At 34.6% G+C, this 6,630-nt stretch overlaps 1 protein-coding gene across 1 annotated transcript in view; it reads left to right on the top strand.

The window, feature by feature from the left end:
• Positions 1-942: 942 nt before the first annotated feature.
• LOC136035571 (ubiquitin-conjugating enzyme E2 R2-like) overlaps positions 943-6,630 on the top strand; it is a 47,799-nt gene continuing 42,111 nt past the window's right edge. Inside the window, exon 1 of the mRNA XM_065717446.1 lies at positions 943-1,106. The gene's annotated coding sequence lies outside the window, so the exon portion shown is untranslated. The remainder of the gene's footprint in view (positions 1,107-6,630) is intronic.

Here is a 6,630-nt window from a genome sequence, read left to right as displayed (position 1 = left end):
TTTCAATGTCAGTTGGGTATTCGAATGTGCCGTAGGTATTTTTTTTATTTTTTTTTTGTATATTTGCGTTTTTTCCTTTATTTTTTAAGATTTACGATGAGTCTTGGACTTCTGAATAACTTTTGTAATTTACTGTGATTCTTCTGTCCTCCAAATTTGCAAGTATTTTTCACCCCCTTGCTTAGAATTTTTGTTTCAGCCTACATACCTTAGTAAACTAAAGATTACCATACTTGTTAAGCATGGTAAGTAAAAATCGCAACGGGTGTGTAAACACAAACAAAGTAAATTCTAGCTTACAATTTTTCAGAATTGAGGGATTTATATTTTATGTGTCCAGTCTGGTGAGTTGAATCAAAATATCAAAAAAGTTCCGCCTGCACAGCAAGTCATGACGTACCTTAACATGATATATAAAAATTCCCAAGATGGAAGGTTGGACTAGCCCTTTTAGGGTTACCATTTCTTAGTTCACCACAATTCTGGATATACCAAAGCCGTTTTTCATTTTATATAGTTTTAAAAAATTTTAAATTGAACATGTCTTGTCCATCCAGTAGCGACGTTAAACAGAAAAATTCTTGGTTGAAATGGATTATAAATTCCTGAAAATCTACTTTAAGTATAAGAATTCATATTAAAAATCTTCAATAAATAAAATACCAATATAACACTTTATTCGTTATGAATTACTCAATTTTTTCAGATATTATAAATGTCAAGTTTCTGCATTCCTGGTGGCTCATCAAAAAAAAAAATAATCTCGACAAAACTTTTGAATAAGATTGCTGAGGAAAGCCAAAACGATTCGAAAAATTTCAATTAAATTCACGGAAAAACAGTGCACTAGAAATAAAATCTAAAGAGTGTAAATGGAAAACGATTCAACGAAAATTGTAGATGGTGCTGTTGATGAGGCAAGGACGAAATTACGAACTTGAATTATTTCTATTGCGTTAGGTATCAAGATTTATGCTTCAGCTATTCAGCTAAAAAGGTTTACTTAATAACTCAGTGAAAGTAGAATCAGGTTCAAAGTTGGACTGTCTTAAAGATAAGGAAACTAAGCCAGATTGAGTGAGGTTCAGTTAAGGCTATTATTACAGGTAAGCCTTTTTGATTAAATAAATTTTGTTTAGAAAAACAACAACATTAAAGAAGTCTCAAGTTAGCTAGGGGGAGGGGGTTTATCTGTTGGGGGCTTCAGGTTCAGAGAGGTTTCAGATTCTGGTGAAGTTCTAGATAAGGGCACTCTTGATAGGCCTACTGATTATCTTGGTAAGCAGTGGAGTTAGGTGAGTAACACCTTCATAGATAGGCTACATCCAGGGTCTAAAATATATTATGAGAAAGTATTTCCAAGTTACTGTCTCTGATTTTTCTTTATTTTGCTAAAGTTCTAGTGCAGGGGCTCACTATACCTTGGAGAGGCCTAGGCCTAGTTGACTTAGGAAAATACAACTTTCAACCTCATTTTCATTGACTTTGGTTTTGAAAATGTAAGGTAAATATTTAGTTTTATTCCAATTTAGAGCACTAGGAAATGCTAGGCTAATTCTAGAAGCAAATCCATTTCTGGTTGACCCTCCTCCTCCAAGGGACAAACTAAAAATGTGTAAAGTGGGCTTGCTTACAGGTAACATTACCTATAGAGCAAAGCATTTTAGTCCATGAACCTTTTTTAAGTTTTTTTCTTTTTTTGAGTTTTGTCACTCTTTATTGGATAAATATAGGATACTGACCTTGTCCCATTGCCCACAGGGATCATGGACTAATATGCTTTACTCTATAGGTAATTTTACCTATAAGCAAGCACACTTTACACATTTTTAGTCTTATTGGAGGGAATTTTAGAAACCTAAAAAATCAATGTGCATCTCTAATAATGACAAAGAAAAAATATGCAATCATCAGAATCTTGATATATACAGTAATACACACTTTAGAGCACTTGGAATGAAACTAAACATTTACCAAATGTAATTCCTTGGCTATTAGGCTTTTAGCCTACCTTCAATTAGAAAATGGTACAATCTAAGGATTCTTCCTTGTGAAGCTCTATAGTTGGTTATTGACAAGTTGTTTAGTGATCATATATTGTTGGATAATGAGTAGCTTCTGTGTAATTTTTATGTTATAGGATGACTTGGTGTCTGGACTACATTTGCAAATGTCAATAGATTCAATTAGCTTACTGAATATATCATCAGAAACTTATTCTAATCTGGTAAAATTCTTGTGTAAAAGCTATTTTGTGAGCCCAATAATAGCTGCTTACATCTTACAAAGGTTGTAACTGGTACAGTACTCTATGAATTCAAATAAAAGTAAAATAGGTAATGAATAAATCCAATAAAAATTTTCTACTATATATTATAAAAACACACTGACAGTCTGTTCTAGTTTCATTGGCAGGACTCATTTCCAAGTTTGATATGAAAAATGTGTATTGCATTTCTTAAAGGAATGCTTACCTGTTTCCTCTAGAAACTTCCAAGATTTTTGTATCAAATTTGAGCTTGATTTCTAATGTAATTTTTAACTTTTGGTTTCCTCTTTTTCTTTTTCTGCATGACCTCAATATATATTTCATGAAACACTTAATGCTATCCTGTAGTGCTGTTATGTATCACAGCACCCTTTTAATGTTTTAGAATATGTTCAAGAATATTTTTCCAGAGAATCTTTGAGTGAAAAAGTGCCTTTTTGGTAATATTTTAGTATAAGACAGGACTCAGAATGGAAAAAAAGGATATGCAGTGTCTAGTGATGTCAATGGGGGGCAATAGTTGCTTTTAAAAGTAATAAAAATCTTATTGAATATAATTGGACCATCACCTATCTTATAACACATTGTTGTCATGCTTATAGGCTGATAGTTCTCAGCTTGATCCTTTCTGTCTTCCTTAAATATGAGGCAGTTTTCTAGTCCTTGGTAGTCTAGAAAGACTCAGTGATAAGCTGAATAGCAAAGAAAGTGGTTGAGACAAGACTGCTGTTGTGCTGCTTGACATTTATGTAGGCTACAAGGATGAAAGCAGTCAGGACCAGGAAATATAACAACTTTAAGAGATGCAAGTTGCCTCAGAACAATTACCTTAGTTTGCAGTTTGGAGCTAAATGAAGGTCCATACTGGATCTGTTTTTCTCTTTGTTGAAGATGGTCAATTTTTCACCATGTTTTACTTAACTTGCTTTGTCTGTCTGAGGCCATAATTTGTGATGCTTATTTCAACCCTTTCTTCTCATTTGATTTGGTTCAAAATTTGTATACAGCTTTGCTTCACCTAATATTTTAATACTCTGATGTATTTGAATCTTGAAAATACTTAATTATCCTACAATTTAAAAATTTGTGAAAATTGTAGCCCAAGCATATCTTCATCACTGCAGATGTGGGCATTTCTAATAGACAACACTATCAAACATTTGTTTGACAAGCATTCATGCCTTTAAGCTATTTTCACATAGTAGCAAAAAAGAGTTAAATATTTAGCTTTATTCCAGTAATACCAAAAAGAGTTAAGTAAATACTTTATAAAAAAAAAACTTTTAAAAGAATTATGAATAATTAGATATCAATAGGTAGTTGACTAAAATGTTTTTCTCTTATAAAATATTTATTTATCACAGTGGTTAAGGCCTAGTGACTTGGTGTAAATGAGGTCTACTGGAGAGATGGAATTTAAGCCCACTTGGTAACAGTGACCACAAGGTAAGCATGACCCTTGATAACCATTCTGTAGTAATTCAAAGCTGCCACCACTACACAATAGCAACTTCAGGTAGAATATACAAGATGGTTGTGTATGACAAATGATATTAGTCCCACTCATGTTTCCATAACTTGTGATTCCATTCCTTATCAAGTCTGGTTATAGGATGCAGCTATGGATACAGCCACTATTTCAGTTTAAAGAGTACTCCCAATTGTGGATAACACTCAAAGAAGAAAAGTTGCTTTAGTTGTATATTGATATGACGTTTTGGCAGATTAAGTGAGTGGTCTGTTGTATGTTGCTGGCTTGAATGTTTGGCAAAGAGGGGGTTGTTTGATTGTACATTGTACTTGTAGGCCAGCATCTGAAAACAAGTTTTGGCAGCTGCAGGCATTCCAGTCTCTTGTTGTAAGGGATATCATTTAGGCCAGCTATGCACTTTGTAGTACCTCCCTGAACTCCCTTGATGAGACTAGTTTTATTTTATTGGAAGGGGAGTTAGGATATGCACCAAAATTTTAAACAGGTCTGACTATAACCTTATGGGCTCTTACAAAGACTTAGTAGCTGGAGGTAGTTATGGTGCCTTTGAGGAGACTGAGTCTTGAAGTTGCTCCTGACACTGCTTGTTGCCAGTGACCATAGAACTTAAGTTGTTCATTGATCAGTACTCCTGTATCTCTTTTTTCACTACTTGTCTCAAGTACTGAGTTTGACAGTGAATGGGGATAAGGCATGTTGTACTGGATATGTGCTGTTGCTACCAAAGCAAAGGACACTGCACTTTGATATGTTGAACCAATCTAGGACCCATGTTTGGACTTTAAGAATGTTACACTGCATGCTTTGTTGATTTGCATGTCCAAACAGTTTAGAATCATCAGCATGGGAAAATTATGTTGTTTTCTATTACATTCAGCACATCATTGATGTATATGAGGAACATGGTAGGATCCAAAATAGTTACTTGAGGGACTCAAGTGAAAACCTTCTCACTGTTGGCTAAGAAGAGTCTGACAAGTCAGAAAGTCCATGACCCAACTGATTATGTCTGTGTGGTTACCTGCTACCATAAGTTTCAATTTGAGCTGGTAGTGAAACATCTTGTCAAAGGCTTTAGCCAGGTCAATTAAAATCAATTCCACTGGGATTCATTTATCAAAGTGATATGTTACAATGCTGTGTGTCTGGAGGAGATTGGTCTCAACCAATTTCCCTGGCTGAAAGCCATGCTAGTGATTGGGCAGGATTTTATTGGCAAGGAGATGTGTTAGAATTTCAGCATTCACAATCTGCTCATGGGTTTTAGCCAATGTTTTCAGTAAGACTGATAAGTCTGTAGCTTTCTGCTTTGCTGTGGTTTTTCTTGAATATTTGGGTGACATAGATCAGCTTCCAGTCTGTGAGTTTCTTTCTTGAATCAAGCCACAGTTGGAACATATCACACAGTGGTTGTGCAATTTTTTTAGCCATGCTCTGTCAGTGGTCTTGGATTCATATTATCAGTACTGGTAAACTTGTTGACATCTATCACTCAAAGTTGCATTTGGACAGTTGGAGGGAAGAATTGAATAGGTAGGATTGGCTTAGGGATGTCAGGGTGGGTTATGAGGAAGAGGACCATCTGGTTCACTGGTAAAAACTGATCCAAATTGCTTGTTAAGAAATTTAGCAATATCCCTAAGGCTAATTACCTCCCTGCCATCTATAGGAGTGTTTTTACCAACAGTTCACTGTGGTGTTTACTGGATACATACTTTCAGAACTTCGTCAGGTTTTTCTTACTGTCATTAGCAAGCTTGTACTAAAATTTGTGTAATTTTGCTTAGTTAAGTTTCCTTGTTTGTTTTGAGAATTTGCAAATTTCTTGAAAATGTTTCTCTTTTCCTCCTTTAGTGCACTTTCCCCAGTACCATCCTTTCCTATTTCATTCCTTGTGTATCTGGGGGGTCATTGAAAAGTATTGAAAGGCAGTGATTTTTCCTTTTAGAAATTCAAACTTACAATAAATACGTTTTTGATCATTGGATTAGTTCATAACTTTTATATTATCATCAAAAGCAATTAATTTTAAATTTTTGTTCATTTTAGCGATAATACAGGACCAACTCAATTATGGCACCTGATTGGGCTCAATTGCCCTTTATCCAGCCTTGAGTCCATCAAAGATAAGTATTGTTAACAGGCGGGGAGATATTGAATTATACTCTTAGGAATACTGTCCCAAAACATAATTTACTCTCTAGGACCATTCTTGAAGGTTCAACTCACCTTGACTCTTTTTTTAAAGTTTTTTCTAATTAATTTTTTGGACAGTTGGTTCATAATGCCAATTAAAAAAAAGAAGAAAAAAAAACTAAGCTATTGTTTAGCCCAGGCCTTTATCCATATATTAGGGAAGGAAGCCTAGATGTTATTGAATTAAAATAAGTGATAGCAGTACAATGTTGCCACAATGCACTTTTTTCACCAAGATGCTTAATGTACAAGGAGTTGTCATAGAAACTTCAAAAGCAGCTCATTTGATCTAAAATTGCAATTTATAGTGCCCTTTTTACAAGTCAAAAGTACACCAATCACATCCGCCCCCAACAAAATCCAATCAAAATTTGAGACAGCTGTATTGTTCAGCATTGTTTAAAGGTGTATTAATCAGGTATGGAAAAGTTCCAAAGCTGCCAGTAGTAGAATTCCAAAAGTTGCCAACACATTAACATCACAACTTGTGTTTTGCCAGCTTTTTTTAGCAAAAGTGTTTTTATTTGTGATTATATAGGGTATTTTCAGACAAAATCTGCCAACGAATTTGAAAACATAAGAAGCGCTGAGTCATGGATAAGATGTAAAAGAGCAAGAAATGGAGCAACTTGGCTCCTTTTGTCAAATCGTGAGGCACTTAAATCTTCTATCA

The sequence above is a fragment of the Artemia franciscana genome, chromosome 14, assembly GCF_032884065.1.
Source record: "Artemia franciscana chromosome 14, ASM3288406v1, whole genome shotgun sequence".
Lineage (NCBI taxonomy): Eukaryota > Metazoa > Arthropoda > Branchiopoda > Anostraca > Artemiidae > Artemia > Artemia franciscana.
The sequence above is the reverse complement of the archived record's forward strand: the minus strand, read 5'-3'. Positions and strand labels throughout refer to the sequence as shown.